The sequence below is a fragment of the Grampus griseus genome (genome assembly GCF_964374135.1).
Source record: "Grampus griseus genome assembly, chromosome: 12".
NCBI classification, from domain to species: domain Eukaryota; kingdom Metazoa; phylum Chordata; class Mammalia; order Artiodactyla; family Delphinidae; genus Grampus; species Grampus griseus.
Window position 1 is genome coordinate 63,988,517 of NC_139006.1, and position 17,323 is coordinate 64,005,839.

The following is a 17,323-nucleotide window of genomic DNA, read 5'->3' on the forward strand; positions in this document are numbered from 1 at the left end:
GGCAGCCAAGCAAGCTGCAGGAACTTCAGTGCTGGAAGTGGCTCAGCTTCCCAAGGTCCCCAACTCACAACAAAACACCTGAAAGAAGACCCCTCCGCCAAAGCCAACCAGCCTTGTCGAGTCAGGGCCAACACTGCTAGACCACAGCCCTCAAATGCCAGCTTCCCTTCCTGCCACACGTCAGAGGGAGTATGAACAAGCTCTATATCCGCCTCTAAGCTAAAGAGATCCCGAGGGCAGGGCCCCTGGCTGATTCATCTTCATACAACCCCCAGCTCACCAACTATTTCCTCAGCCACTGCCACATGCCAGGCGCTGTTCTGGGGTTAGGGATACAGTGGGGAGCAAACCAGACAAGCTCCCTGCCTTCTTGGAGCTTACATTCTAGTGCGGGAGGCAGACAATAGACAGGAGGAGAATCAAGTTTCTATCCCAGATAGCTTGGGACGCCATGACGAACGTATTACCAGGCTGTTTCAGTTGAGATCTAATGACAAGGTAAAGCCAGCTGTGGGAAGATTTGCGGGAAGGGCCTTGCAGACAGGAGAACAGACATGGAGAAACACGTGAGCTCCGTGTTCAAGGACCAAAAAGGAGCCGGGTGGCTGGAGTACAGGGAGTGGAGGAGGGTCAGAGAGGCAGGCAGGGGCCAGACCCCAGAGATCCCACAGGAGGGTAGCACAGGAGCGGCCCACCTGCCTCACTAGAGGAGAGTCCCACCGTGGCTTTGCGAGGCTGGGTTGTGCTGTGACAGCCCTCAGAGCAGGAATGCATCGCTATCAGTCGAATTGATGACAGGATTCCCATCATCCCAGACAGGCAATCAGCTTGACTTGGGGCTCTCAAAATGCCCATGGAACCCCAACTCTTCTCATCCACACTCCACTTCTAGATCCTTGCCCTGCCAACACCCCCTTCACAGCGCCAAGGAACACAGCTGATGGCAACGAAGGAGCAAGCCTGACTGCCGTCCGCCCATCCACCCATGCCCAGCCCTCGGTGTGCGTTCAGCAGACACCTTCCGCGCCCAGGCCTTGCGGTGGGCGCTGAGGGTGTGACGATGAGCAACACAAGCCCCGCCCCCAAAAGCTGCCCCAGGCTCTCAGGGCAGCACCGTTGGCCAGGAGCTGCCCAGCACCCACCTCTCCAGGTAGGCCTCCTGGTAACACCTGCTGTGAGCGCCTGACACGGTTCTGAAGGGTGGATTAATTCACTCCAAGGGGTTAAACAGAGAGACAAGCTCAGTGCCCCGCCTGCTTCCGGCCCACCCCCACCCCCATTCCTCCCTCCACTGACCCAGGAAGAAAATACGCCCAGTCTCAGGAATGAAGCTGTAGTCGGTGGGATGGCAGGTACGATGTATTTGAAGACAAAGGAGGGTTTTGGTGTTGGCTTGAAGAGTGGGAGGTGAGGGGGACCAACGGGGACTAGTTTGGGGAAGGGGTGGGGAAGAGGGAAAGAGCTCTGGCTGCACGTCTCAGACCTCCGCAACCAGCACCGAACAGATGCCACAGCTCGTGGTCAGAGGGAGCCACGTCTGATTTGTGGCTTTCAGAAGCGCCTCCTGCATAAAAATCATAGTTGCCATTATGCAGAGAAGCAAATACCCCCACTTGAGCAGGTTCTTACGCTCTAGCCTGTGAGGTTTCTGGGTGCGCCTCATTCTGTGCAAATGGGGGGGTCAGTGCCTGAGGAAAATCACCCACACTGGCTCTAGGACATGCTTGAGTCCCAGATCCCCCAGGGCAGCTGAAGTTGCCACAAGCCCCGCGGGGCCCCTCCACACGGGTCAGGGTTCACTCCAGCCCCCCGCCACGCAGTGGGTGGCAGGTTTTCTTCCAGTGGGCACAGCCATCCTGGGGAGAAGTCAGCGCCAAGCCTGGTTCCAGACCCTTGAGTCTCTTCCTCCCAGGAGGGGAGGAGGGGTTATAAATAGCCTGGACTCCTTCAGCCCTCCACAGGCACAGATCCCACACCCCCGCCCCAGCCTCAGCCAGCTGGTCCCTCCTCGCCCAAGTTCCCACAGCCTTCTGGAAGAGGGAGGGAAATGGCTCACCCACAGTCGGAGTGGAGAACACAGCCCTTCAGGCCCCCATGGGAGCGAGTGGCCGCCCATGAACTCTAACTGTAACCCTGCCACACCTCTAAACCCCTTTGTAACTGCAGTGCTGGAGAGGGCTGGGGGGTCACAGTATTATTAGGGGGACTCTTTCACCCTGGTCGGCCCAGAAACCCCAAGCTGCATGCTCGGAGTATGTTCCTGCAGTGAATGGAGTTACAGCAATAACATTCTCCCCTCTCTCTGCCTTGGTTTCCCTATCTGTTAAGAGCTGAACTATGAACTATGAGTTACCTATGAGATTAGCATGCAACGAAAGTGAAAAGGCAGTGTCAAACTATAACATCGTATTGTCATGAAGATACCGGATCTTGGTTTCTTCTCCAGGAGCCCCAAGCGCAGCTATGGGGACATCGATTCTTATCTGTTCATGAGAGAAGAATTATGCTCGGTGACACTGCATTTGCCTTGAATTCTTGATACTGCGTGCCCTTGAAAGCATAAAACTTACAAAATGTTCTCTCTTATAAGTCGTTTCTGACTAATACAGATTGACACACACCACATCCAGAATTATTTTGATTTAATACGGTTCTGCTGGACCGTACATGACATTTTAGACTGAAGAATAAGCATTGCCCTAGAATATTTAGGTTCGGGAGAAAAAAGTTCTCTTAACAATCATTCTGTTTATCACTCAGACGCTTCCTGCCCATACACACTGGTAAGAAACAAGTGGCTAAAATTTAAGTGGCCAACTCGCAGTTCTTTTTAATTAAGACACTTTGTGTGCTCAATAAAATACAACGTAAAAAACATTTACTGAAAACCCACTCATTGATGTCTAATAGCTGTGTCAAATACCCATAACAACATTTATCCCAACACCCCCAGATAATTGCTCATCTTTCTCATTTAGTATCCACAACAGCACAGCATTTGTGCCCAAGTGTGATTGATCCAGAATTGGGCTCCCTTTCAAAAATATCTGTAAAACCTAATTACCAGGAAAACAGAGTTCTGGCATCCTACGGAGAGTGGGTGCCTCACAGTGAGACGAGCTGCACACTCATCTTGGCTAATCAAACCACATTACGTTACAAAAGGAGTTTGAGGAACTTGGGGTGAGGAGGGAGCAGGAAAAGTTGGGATAGTGTCGGACTGGAAATCTGCAGTGACAGCTCTGATCTTCTTAAGCCAAGGGCAGAGGACAGGAAATGGGCTGGCAAGCATGGATGTAGAAAGTACCAGATAATGAGCCCATGATGGGCTTGGGGTGTGGGAGTGGCATTTCTGATCTCAAGCCCTACAAGGCCTTGTTGAGGGAACTCTCTCCACCCCGGTCTGGGAGGCTGATGTCATTTCTAGTCTCCCTGCGCCTCTAACCACTGTGGCAGGTCACTCTCCTTCCTCGGGCCTGAAGCTGCTCCTCTGTAAAACGAGCACTCTTTAATATTTCTAGGGTCTCTTTCAGCTCCAAAATTCTGTGACTTCCTTTAAAGCAAAGGACATGCTTTCGGCTCAGGTCCTTGCTGGGGCTGGGGAATAAGGAGTGGGAACAGCACCAGCCAGAATGAAGGACTGAGTGTTTCCAGCTCCCATGCAGTTCTGTACCGACTTGCAACACCTGGGTATCAGACCCACTCTGGGAATAATGATTTCTTTCAGCCCGGGATGGAGCTACCCGGGTGGTGCTAACCTCCGCTGCCCTGGATTTGTCAACCTGGCCAATGAGGAACGGGGCCAAACCACTGGATTTCTCAGAGCCTCCCTCCCAGAGCTGACCAAGGCACATCTCCCTCTTGTGAGGGTCTTCCCTTCCCACCGTCATCGCTCTTTCCGTCCCGGAGGCCCCAGAAACCCCAGCCCTCGCCTGGAGAATGGTCCAGCGAGGCTCCCTGGGCAGGCAGCACAAGCCACAGACTCCTGGCTCCCCTCGGTCCTGGACCCTCCACACCTCGTCTTGGGTACCAGCCCCCGCGGCTGGATTCAAAGGAAACGGGAGTTGTTGCCGCTTCTCTTTTCTTTGGCTCCTCCTGGCCTTCTTCCTAATGAAATCAAAGAAGCAGCCCTAATAACAAAGCAACACAGTGGCTGGAGACGATTCGCTTTCAAAGGAGCAGGAGATGCGCACACCATGAGCGAAGGCGCGCCCGGTTCCCGTGCGCGTCGCTAGGAAGAGATTTTGTGCTGACCCTTGTGGGCGACAGGTACCGGGCCGGCCTTCGCTTAACTTTCCCGAGGCACAGAGGAACCGTTGAGTGCTCCCATTTCCCGCAACTTCCCAAGTGGACAGCAGCATGGGTCTCAGGATCCTGCAAAGACACCACCTCGAGCAGGGACCGCTACGAAGCCCTTGAGGCGCATCGCGAGATGCCGGGTCCCAGACTTTCCAGTCCCTTTCCTAATCTTCAAGATAAGACCTCAGTGCGGGTGCCAACGTCTCAAGAAACCGCCACTCTCCAAAATGTTCCCGCGCCTTCCCGGCAGAAGTGCGGTAAAAGTTTTGGCAGAAACCACCTGTGGCTGCCGACAGACCCGCCCCGCCCGGGCCCAAAGGCGCCGCCGAGCCCGGGGCCGCACGCGCCCGTAGAAGTTCCCTTCCAGCCCCGCGCGCCACTTCGCTCCGGGCCGCGGTGCCAGCCAGGAGGCGCGGCGCCCGCTCGCTGGCTCGCTCTTCGCTGGCTCTCCCCTCCTCCCTCCCTCCTCCCGCCTCCTCCCGTTGCATGGCTGCCGCACGGAGCCCCTGAATAGCCACCACAGCCCCCCGCCTCCTGCCCGCCGCGCCGGGGGCGCCCCTGTCCCAGCCTGCGCCCCAGGGTGCGCGGACCGCCGGCCTCCTAGCAACAGCCCCGGGAGATCGCTCCCCGGCGCCTGCGATGTGGAGGCACCCTCCGGGAGCCCCGCGACCCCCGACCCGCCTCAGCAGCCGAGATGCGGTAGAGACCGCGACCCTCGCAGTCGATGCCCCAGCCCGGCACGCGAAGCCACTCACCTCTGCGCGCCGCCGGACCCGCACGCCTCCTGCACTTGGTGCCGGGCCGCTGTCCTCGCGTCCGCCTTCGCCGCCGCCGCGGTCCGTCCGTCCCTGTGCGCCGGAGCTGCGCGGGCCGCTCGGCTGTCAGAGTCTCGTGGCTGGGCTGCGCCGGCTGTGTGGAGCCGAGCGGCAGTGGCGGGCGCGCGGCAGCTCCTCCCTCCCCGCTCCGCGCCTCCGCCCTCCTAGTGCCCCGCCTCCCGCGCCGCGGCTGTCAGCCCTGCGCCCCGCGCCCGGCGCTCGCGCTGCCCGCGCCGGCGGCTCGGGGTGCGCACTGGGCTAAAGGGCCCGGATGTCTGAGGTCGCCTCTCTCGCGCGCCCGCCCCTCCCCTGCACCCCCTCCCCGCCCTGCCACACATGCACTTGCTGCGTCTCAACCTCCTCCTCGGCTCCAATTAATTTCTATTTTGACAGTAACTGTGGCTGGAGGCGGCGCTGCTGGGGGTGCCCAGGACCCGCGGAGGCGGCGGGCTGCAGTCAGACCGCGGCGCGGGGGCGGAGTGGGGGGCCGGGCAGAGCCACCCTCCGCTCGGGGCTCCGCGTCTTTTTTCTTTCTTTTTTCTCTTTGCCTCCTCCAGGATTTAAAGGGACAGCCCCGGCCGAGGCGAGGGGCCAGGCGGCCGCCGTTTCTCCGGTCTCCAGACGCCCTCTGCGGCCCGGCCGGACCCGCCGGCACCCGGAGCACAGGCTCCAGACCGCCGGGTATTTTTAGGTCCACACCCGGCCCAGGACACCGGGGCGGCAGAGCTTGGCTCGGTCGCCCCGGCGCACGGCTATTTTTACAGACTCCGATTGGGGGAGGAAATAAAACAACTCAGCAACTGCTTTTCCAACCGAAAGTAGGGAGCAAGGAGTCGGGGCGAGAAGTTTCCCAAATGCTCTCGGAATTCCAGAGAGCTCAGAAAGACACCTCTCCGACACGAGAAACCGCAGGCGCGCAGCACTCCAGGGCTCCCAAATCCCTGCGGGCCTCCCCGCCCTGGAGGCCGCTCAGGCGCAGGGCCCCCAACCGCTCGCCGGCCAGTGTACCCCTCAAGCTGCACAGCGCTTGCCAGGGACCGGCCTCGGGCCACCCGTCACTTGCCTGGACTGCCTGGAAGGCGTCCTTCGGAAGCATCCAATCACCCAGCTACGCAGCCAAAGGGCGGGCACTAGAAGGACTTGACTCCACCCGGTCCCTCCAAGCCCCGCCTCCGCGGATACTGTACCCGCTGGAGAGTCTCGGTGGGAAGCGCAGCAAGCGCCGAGCGGTGATGGACAGCGCAAAGGGCCCATCCGAGGGAAGAGGAGGGGGTTTCGGTCCAGGAGCGAAGGCGTGAACTGTCGCTGGCTAGGTGACTCCTGGGCAGATGTTCCGGCCACCAGCAGGCCGGGGCACACTGGCGCTCAACCTTTTTACAACTCCCGCCTTCCGCATTCCCTGCAGACATAGAAACCCTTGCCCGCCGTGGCTTGCCCGACCTCTGCGACTGTACCCTCTGATGTCAGCGGATCCTCTCCGGGACTCTTTCTTCAAAGGCGCCGAAGTTTTCGGTCCTCAAAGTCTTACAGGGACTGCGCTTACCTGAGCCGTGCGAGGCTCCCAGGACAGGCGAGAAAGCGAATCTCTCCCTCCTGTTTCCATTCTGGCCACCGACTAATGAACGGACAGTGGGACTGCTGCTGTCTGCGTAGTGTCTCTGACTATTGAAGATACTCGATGACATCCTTTACAGGATTCACGAAAATTAATTTGTGGACCTTTTGCTTGGCGCTTCGTACCAGTGTCGCTCACTAGAAATTTTCGTCGTTTCATTCGTTCGTGTAATAAATCCACATTGCATGGCACCACTTGGGTGTAATGAAAACAAGGGAAAAGTCTCTGGAATAGGATGTGACAGCGGAAATCTAGGCACAAACATGAAAGGGTGAGCTGAAACGTACGGTTGTGTACATCATGTTTCACTGGACAGAGAGGCCTGGCTTTTCCTAATAAGAAAACAGCATTTATTTGACAGTTTGAACAGCCAGCTTATCCAAACTGTTCAAAAGCAGTTTGAAGAAGTCTAGGGAAGTCTGTTGTGGAAACTAAGATTTTTCAGATTCAGGATGTCAGACTTCCAAGTAGCTAAAGCGAAATAACATCCTTGCTTTAAGCAGCCCTGGGAGCCTTTGCCCCTCCCAAATTAGGTTGTCTGTCTCCCTGCTAAATTAGGTTGTCTGCCTCACTTCCTTTCATTAAAGGGTCTTCAGCCATTTGGAGGACTACTGACCCAGCTGATGTGGTCAAGCTTCTAAGCCAGAAGCATGGGAGTACCTGGGGGATGTGAGCCCTGCAAGACACCTGCAGATGAAAGGAATGCAGTGCAGGGAGTGAGGGCAGCCATGGCCATGAAAAGGGTGTTTTGTTTAAGAAAAGAGGGATGTGGGTACTAAATTAGAAATGCCTCTGAATAGGAAAGGTTGTCCTCCCTTCTCTGGGTACAGCTGGCTCAGAGCAGGTGTTCCATAGCTGGGGATCACTGAATGGCTTTCCATGTCACGAGCTGTGGAGGAAGGTTCCATGTTCTAGACAGTGAGCCACAGGTCTTCTGAACCTAATCACCACAGGCAAAAGTTTTATAAATTTAAGAGCAATCAGGATGAGAATGGTCTGCATTAGTGATATTATGGAATATTCTTAAAGAGAGCAGCTATTACACCACGTTCATGATTTTTATTCAGTTGTCTTTTTTCCAACAAGACTTTGAGCTCCTTACCCATCTTGGTATCCTCAGTGCCTAACACACTTGGCACCTGTTAGGTGCTCATTAAAGATTGATAAACCAAATGAATGCAAAGTTATTTTAGAATGGTGGAGTAAGCAGGGCAACACATACAGAGAGAAATCCAGTGCACTTTGTAAGACTCACTTGCAATTTACTTGTTTATATGGAAGTGCAACTGTAAACTTTGCCGTAAACAATAGGATTTATTGGCTCGTGCCAGACTTCCCTCTTTAACAGCCATGTAACCTAGAAAAGCATGTTATTCAACTCCTCAGTGCCTCCATTTCCAAATCTATCAAAAGGAGATAAGAATGGGGACTTTGCTACACCTTAGGGATGCTGGGATGACCAGATGAGAAAAAGCGTGGGCAAGTATTACCTCGTGAACAGCATTCATTAAGGGGCTACTGTGGATCAAGCACTGTGCATTGTAAATTGTCAATATTAGTTATTGGAATAAATTTTTCAGAAATTATCTGAGAATGGGGTTCAAATATTTATCTATGCCCCAAGGGTGGTGAGAGGCTGATTCAAGAGAAAAGAAAAGGGGAGAATTAACATTTACAGAGCCATTTCTAGAATCAGAATCATGGCATGCATTGTTATATGTTCCTCAGGACAACTGTGTGCAATGCATTTTGTTATGACCATTTATAGATGAGAAGTCTGAAATCAATAGCAATGGTAATGACCAAGGTCCTGAAGCTGGGAAGTGGCAGAGGCACCTTTGGGACCCAGGTTTGTGAGTTCAGGAATCCATCAGCGGCCCATCCTGCAATGCTGCCTTTAGAAGAGGAAAGAGGTAAGAGCCTTTAAGGAAAAGAGGCTAAAGAGAATTTCAAGAAAACAATGGTCTGGGCTTCCCTGGTGGCGAAGTTGTTGAGAGTCCGCCTGCCGATGCAGGGGACACAGGTTCGTGCCCCGGTCCGGGAAGGTCCCATATTCCGCGGTGCGGCTAGGCCCGTGAGCCATGGCCGCTGAGCCTGCGTGTCCGGAGCTCCGCAACGGGAGAGGCCACAACAGTGAGAGGCCCTCAGGTTGTTTGGTTTTTTTTTGAGATTGAGTTGTATGAGCTGTTTATATATTTTGGATATTAACCCCTTAGTGGTCATATCATTTGCAAATTTTTCTTCCATTCTGTAGGTTGTCTTTTTCATTTTGTCAATGGTTTCCTCTGCTATGCAAAAGCTTTTAAGTTTAATTAGGTCCCATTTGTTTATTTTTGCTTTTATGTCCTTTGCTTCAGGAGACAGATCCAAAAAAATATTGCTGTGATTTCTGTCAAACAGTGTTCTACCTATGTTTTCTTCTGTGAGTTTTATAGTATCCAGACTTACCATTTAGGTCTTTAATCCATTTTGAGTTTATTTTTGTATATAGTTTTAGATAATGTTCTAAATTCATTCTTTTACATGTATATGTCCAGTTTTCCAGCACCACTTATTGAAGAGACTGTCTTTTCTCCATTGTATACTCTTGCCTCCTTTATTGTGGATTAATTGACCATAAGTGCATGGGTTTATTTCTGGGCTCTCTATCCTGTTCCATTAATCTATGTGTCTGTTTATGTACAAGTAGTATACTGTTTTGATTACTGTAGCTTTGTGGTATAGTCTGAAGCCAGGGCACATGATTCCTGCAGCTCTGTTCTTTCTCAAGACTCTTTTGGCTATTTGGGGTCTTTTGTGTTCCCATGCAAATTTTAAATTATTTGTTCTAATTTTGTGAATAACACCATTGGTATTTTTTTTTTTTTTTTTTTTTTTTTTGGTGGTACGCGGGCCCCTCACTGTCGTGGCCTCTCCCGTTGCGGAGCACAGGCTCTGGATGCGCAGGCTCAGAGGCCATGGCTCACGGGCCCAGCTGCTCCGTGGCACGTGGGATCTTCCCGGACCGGGGCCCGAACCCGTGTCCCCTGCATCGGCAGGCAGCCTCTCAAGCACTGCGCCACCAGGGAAGCCCACCATTGGTATTTTAATAGGGATTTCATTGAATCTTAGATTGCCTTGGGTAGTATGGTGATTTTAACAATATTAATTCTTCCAATCCATGAACTTGGTATATCTTTCCATCTGTTTGTGTCATCTTAAATTTCTGTCATCAGTATCATGGTTTTCCAAGCATAGATCTTTTATCTCCTCAGGTAAGTTTACTCCTAGGTATTTTATTCTTTTTGATGTGAACATAAGTGGGATTGTTTCCTTAATTTCTCTTTCTGATAATTCATTGTTAGTGTATAGATATGCAACAGATTTCTTTCTATTATTTTGTATCCTGCAACTTTACCAACATCATTGATGAGTTCTAGTAGTTTTTTGGTGGAGTCTTTAGGATTCTCTATGTATGGTATCATGTCATCTGCAAACAGTGACAGTTTTAATTTTCCCTTTCCAATTTGGATTCCTTTTATTTCTTTTCCTTATCTAATTGCTGTGGCTAGGACTTGCAATAATATGTTGAATAAAAGTGGTGAGAGTGGGCATCGTTGTCTTGATCTTAGAGGAAATAATTTCAGCTTTTCACTGTTGACTATGATGTCAACTGTGGGCTCATCATATATGGCCTTTATTATGTTGAGGTACGTTCCCTCTATGCCCACTTTCTGGAGAGGTATTATCATAAATGAATGTTGAATTTTGTCAAAGGCTTTTTCTGCATCTATTGAAATAATCATATGGTTTTCATTCTTCAGTTTGTTAATTTAGTGTATCACGTTGTTGATTGGAAGATATTGGACCATCCTTGCATCCCTGAGTTAAACCCCATTTGATCATGCTGTATGATCCTTTTAATGTATTGTTGGATTTGGTTTCCTAATATATTATTTTGAGAATTTTTGCATCTCTGTTCATCAGTGATATTAGCCTGTAGTTTTCTTTTTTGCATGTGTTTTTGCATGATATCTTTGTTTGGTTTTGGTATTAGGGTGATGCTGGGCTCATAGAATGAGTTTGGAAGTGTTCCTTCCTCTGCAATTTTTTTGAAATAGTTTGAGAAAGATAGGTGTTAACTGTTCTCTAAATGTTTGGTTGAATTCACTTGCAAAGCCATCAGGTCCTGAACTTCAGTTTGTTGGGAGTTTTTAAATTGCTGATTCAATTTCATTACTGGTAATTGATCTGTTCATATTTTCTGTTTCTTTTTGATTCAGTCTTGGGTGATTGTACATTTCTAGAAATTTGTCCATTTCTTCTAGGTTGTCCATTTTATTGGCATATGGTTTTTTGTAGCAGTCTCATATGATCTTCTGCAGTGCTGTGATTTTGGTTGTAATTTCTCTTTTTTTCATTTCTAACCTTATTAATTTGGGCCCTCTCTCTTTTTTTTCTTGATGAGTCTGGCTAAAGGTTTATCATTTTATTTATCTTTTCTCAGAACCAGCTCTTAGTTTCATTGATCATTTCTATTTTTTTTAGTCTCTATTTCATTTATTTCTGTTCTGATCTTTGTGATTTATTTCCTTCTACTAACTTTGGGTTTTGTTTGTTCTGCTTTTTCTACTTTCTTTAGGTGTAAAGTTAGGTTGTTTATTTGAGATTTCTCTTGTTTCCTGAGGTAAGCTTGTATCACTATAAACTTACCTCTTAGGACTGCTTTTGCTGCGTCCCATAGGTTTTGGATTGTTGTATTTTCATTTGTCTCCAGGTATTTTTTTATTTCTTCTTTGACTTCTTCAGTGAATAATTGGTTTTTTAGTAACATATTGTTAGCCTCCACGTGTTTGTGTTTTTTGCAGGTTTTTTCTTATACTTGATTTCTAGTCTCACAGTGTTGTGGTTGGAAAAGATGCATGATATGATTTCAAGTTTCATAAATTTATCGAGGCTTGTTTTGTGGCCTAGCATGTGATCTATCCTTGAGAATGTTCCATATGCACTTGAAAAGAATATGTACTCTGCTGCTTTTGGATGAAATATTTTATATGTATCATTAAGTCCATCTGGTATAATGTGTCATTTAAGGCCACTGTTTCCTTATTGTTCTTTCTATCTGGATGACCTGTCCATTGATGTAAGTGTGGTGTTAAAGTCCCCTACTATTATTGTGTTACTGTTGATTTCTCCTTTTATGTCCATTAATATTTGCCTTATATATTTAGGTAAAGTTGGGTACATGTATAAATTTATGATTGTTATGTCTTCTTCTTGAATTGATCCCTTGATCACTATGTAGTATCCTTCTTTTTCTCTTTTTATAGTCTTATTTTAAGTTCTATTCTGTCTGATATAAGTATTGCTACTCCAGCTTTCTTTTGATTTCGATTTATGTGGAATACCTTTTTCCATTGCCTCAGTTTCAGTCTGTTTGTGTCTCTAGATCTGAAATGAGTCTCTTGTAGGCAGCATATGTATGGGTTTTGCTTTTGTATCCATTCAGCCACTCTATGTCTTTTGATTGGGGTATTTAATCCATTTACATTTAAAGTAGCTATTGATATGTATGTGCTTATTGACATTTTATAAATTATTTTGGGGTTTTTGTAGTCTTTTTTGTTCCTTTCTTCTTTTTTGCTTTCTTCCCTTTTGATTTGATGACTATCTTTTGTGTTATGTTTGGATTCCTTTTTCTTTTTGGTGTGTGTATCTATTATAGATTTTTGGTTTGTGGTTACCATGAAGTTTATATATAGCAATCTATATATACATGAGATTGTTTTAAGTTGCTGATCTCTTAATTTCAAATGCATTTTAACAACACTTCATTTTTACTCTTCTCCTTTCATGATTACTGTTTTTGACATCATATTTTACATCTACTTGTTTTGTGTATCCCTCAACTGCTCATTGTGGATATAGATGATTTTGCTTTTGTCTTTTAACTTTGCTACTAGCTTTGTACATAGTTGATTTACTATCTTTACTGTATATTTGCCTTTATTGATGAGCTTTTTCCTTTCATAGTTTTCATGTTTCTAGTTGTGGCCTTTTCTTTTTTGCTCAGGGAAATTCTTTTAACATTCCTTGTAAAGCTAGCTTGGTGGTGCTGAACCCCTTTAGCTTTTGCTTGTCTGTAGAACTTATCATCTCATCAACAAACCCGAATGAGAGCTTTGCCGGGTAAAGTATTCTTGGTTGTAGAATTTTCCTCTTAAATCACCTTAAATATATTATGCCACTCTCTTCTGGCCTGCAGAGTTTCTGCTGAAAAATCAACTGATAACCTTGTATGTAACTTGTTGCTTTTCCCTTGCTGCTTTTAATATTCTCTCTTTATCTCTAATTTTTGCCATTTTAATGACAATGTGTTGGTGTGGTCCTCTTTGGGTTGCTCTAATATTTCTTGAGAATAAATGTGGGAAATGAAATTTCTGGGTCAAAATATATACACATTTGTAAGTTAGTTAGCTCTTGTCAAATTGCCTGACAAAATAACGTACCAATGTGCATTCCTGCTGGCAGTATCCAAGAGTGTCTAAGAGTTCACTATATAGAGAGTAAACAGATGGAAAAATATCAGCCTCATTAATAATTTCAGAATGTAGATTAAAACAGGAAGTTTGGCAAGGATAGATTATCTACATTTTAATCTATCTGTCAGTCTACCTATCTTTGCCAAACTTCTTGTTTTAATGTACATTTTGAAATTATTAATGAGGCTGATATTTCTCCATATGTTTTTTTGGCCATAAATATTTTTCTTTTGTTAATTGCTTATTTGTGCCCTTGGCCCATTTCCTAATGGGTTGTTCTTTTTTTTTTTTTTCTTACTTTTGTAAGAGCTCTTCACATTGTGAGGTTATTAATCCCTTGACTGTCACATATATTGCAAATATTTTTACCACTTTGCCATTAGCTTTTAAATTTTGTTTGTATTGATATCTTTAATATTCTAGGTTACAAAGGAATATATCATCTCTATACATTTCTAATAATATAAGTATATTAGGTTAAAAAAATTAAATTTACCATAACATCCACAAAACACAAGAATTTTACTCTTCTCCCCAGATATAACCACCTTTAACAATTTGTTGATGACTTTCCAAACTTTTGCCATGCATTTCTGTTAAGATTTCTTTTGATGTATAGAAGTTTTAAACATTACTTAGTTGTTTATTTCCTGAAGCTTGATTGAGATGTTACCCACTCTATGACTGCTGTCATATTAGAAACATCTTTCTGACTCCAAAGTGTGTATATATATTTTCTCCCAATGTGTTTATGATTTCATTTTTTTCACATACATATCTTTAATTAATCTGGAACTTACTTTGATATTTTCCACATGGATAGATATGATGAGTACTTAAAGAAAAAAAAGCACATCCCAGAATAAAGGGAAATGTACAAAGTTAAGAATTTGCAAAATTAGCTCAAGAAATAGAAGCCTAGTATGGCTGTGGCATAGCAGATCAATACGGGAAAAATAGAAGATACCACTGGAAGAGTAGGTGAGTGAAGATCAGGGAGGAATTTGAAGTTAGAGGCAAGGAGGAGGTCTGAAAGGCTTGGGGACAGGAAGTATCCAACCAGAGCCATTCCCTAGGGCAATGTGAGGACAGATGGGGGTAGGTGCACAGAGCCAGGGAGATGATGAGAAGGCTATTTCAGTGGCTCAGGTGCATGTAACTAGGGTCTAAATTAGGACAGAGGCAGTGGCGATAGGGAGGAGGTGATGATTGTTAGATACCTGGAAGAGTCAACAGGACTTGATGAGTGATTGAATATGGAAGGAAGAAGGGAGTCTGCTGTGACTCCATGACTCTCAAGCCTGGGTGGTTGTCACGAGGACAAAGATTGCTCATCGTATAATTGGAGCTGTTCTGTTCTACACAGCTCTTCTCTCTCTGTTTTCTCAGGTGGTAGGATGAAGAATTTTCCTTTCTTCATTTTACAGACAGGAAAACCAAGGTTTGGCAAGATATGACTTGCCCCAGAGAGACAGGAGAACTGGGTCCCTGTGGCACAATTTGGGTAGAAATGTAGGCAGCAGGGCTCTGGATCTCTGTTATTTCTTGCTGAACGTGGCGAACTCACCTCACCTGTACGCACGGGGTGGGAGCAGTGGGGCAGGTGATGAGGGGATGTGCGCCTGTGTGTCTATGTGCTCCACGGGCATGTGGGTGAGGAGGGTAATACATGCTCCAGATGGGTTTCTCTCTCAGAAGCTGGTGATGGGCACCAGTGCTCCCTGGATGGCTTCTTCTTCCCCAATAAACAATCATATGACACAACGTCTGAAAGCCCAGAAGATTTCCCATCTCCATTGGCCCACAACTCTGACTGCTGCAAACCTGGAGCCAGTAGAGCTATCTCCAGCCCTCTGCTTTCCTCCACCCTCAGTCTCCAGCTCCAGGACTCATGAAACGCCATGAGCTCACTGTGCCTGGCCTGCTTGGCACCAGCTACATGAAGAGGCTGGACATGCTTCTGCCAAAGAAAACCGCGTGGCTGGGCCAGCAACCTGGACTTTCTCCAACAGGCTGGTTCAGCCACACTACACCTCAAGGCTCCATCCCTCCCAGGGGTCTGCTACTCCCATCAGGGCCCTGATCTGAGGGACCCTGAATAGGATCCACCCTTACCAAAAAGGAAGTCATGTTTCCCAGGGACTATTACCTACTCTCCAAGTTGCAGATAAGCCAGGAACAGTGCATGGAGTGAAAGGAGGCCTGGCAGTTTCTAACCTGCAGAAATCTATCCTTTGAAGTTCAGTTGATTTGTCATCTGCTCTGTGACTTCTTACCCAAATTCCACCCAAAAGCACTGACCACCTGCTTCTCTGTGCTCCCATAGCAAGTGTGTGCAGTGTTATTTATAGCCCTTGTTGCCTGAAAGCAAATAGGTTCTGTCTTTTGTGGCAGGTCTGATTGATGCATAGTGATTACCTGGTTGCTGTGTCTAGAAGGATGCTGAGGCCATATGCAAACACAACAGGAAACTTGCCATCATTCTTTAGGAAAGGCAACAGTAGTGGGTGGTGGCCAGGTACCATGCAACTGTGTCTGCCAACCCAGACTGCCACACTGCACTGCCCCCCGTCACCACGATGGTCCCCAATCACCATGTGAGCAGTTTGGGGACAGGACTGCATTTGCTCACCTTTGTATCTCCAGTGCCTTGTACAGTGCCTGGCACTTAGTAGGTGCTCAAGAAATATTTTGCTGAGTGAATAGTTGGTTAAAAGTTTCCATAATCCTTACCATAGAGTGGAGCAAATGGACCCACCCTAGCTATAGACAAGTGGGAATTAGACAAACTCGACACCCCTTCTGGCCCATGGGGAGGCCACTCCTTCTCTGGACACTCGAGTCTCCCCTGTAATCTTACAGGAATCTTGATGTCATCATGCCTAACAAGGCCTTGTTATAGCTTTATTCGTTTGTCAGCAACTTGTCTCCACATTAGTAGCTTGAAGTTACTTTAACCCACAGCATGCCTAGTAGGTTGGCTTTTGTACGCATTTAGTAATTCCTGATTGAATGAATTAATGTGTCTTCTTCTGACTCTCTACCTGCCAGTTACTCTCGTGTTTGTAGAAGAGTGCGCCACCCACTGTTTGGTTTAATATCCGGTAGTAAATGAATCGCCATGTTACATAATTGTACTTCTTCCCTCTTATCAAGCAGTGACCATCTTAACTGAGTTTATAAATATTTACTGAATCATAGAATTTTAAGTTGGAATGCACCATACAGTTGAAAGCTTATTTTAAAACTGAGGAAACTGAGACCCTAATTACTGACAGAGTTGCTATCTCCTCTCACCACCCTGCCTTTTTCATTCATTCACTCAATAATTTTTTAGAGTGAACATTTAACAAAAGCCATTTATTATAGGTAGTTTTTGGAAGAACACAGAGCAAACTGTACTTCTTAATATTTTGATATCTCATTTGTGTTTCTGTGAGCTTTTAGACAAAACCAACTTTATTTCTTTTTTTGTACATAAATGTTTATAACATCATTATTCATAATAGCAAAAAACTAGAAACAACCCAAATGTCCATCAACAGGTGAATGAATAAACAGATGTCCATATATCCATGCAATGAAATACTACTCTGCAATTAAAAGGAACATACTACTGAATCATGCAACAAAAGTGATGAATCTCAAAAACATTCTGTTGAGTGAAAGAGGCAGGAAACAAAGGGGTGCATACTGTATAATTCCCTTTATATACAATTCTAGAAAAAGCAAACTATAGTGAAAGGAAGCAGATCAGTGATTACCTACAGTTTGGGGTACTAGAGAGCAATAATTAATATAATGCTATAGTAACTAAACATTATGTTATAGGTCACACTACAGATAAACAGATGAGTCAAATAGAGAGCCAAGAAACAGTTCTACACATGCGTTAACTTGCTTTATGACGGAGGCATTACTACTACTCAGTGGTGAAAAGATAATGCTAGGCCAAGTGGATATCCATATGTAAAAATGAACCTTGACCCCTACCTACCTCACATTATACACAAAATACCTCACATCATACACAAACATTAATTCTACAGAAAAATACAGAAGATTTATTCATT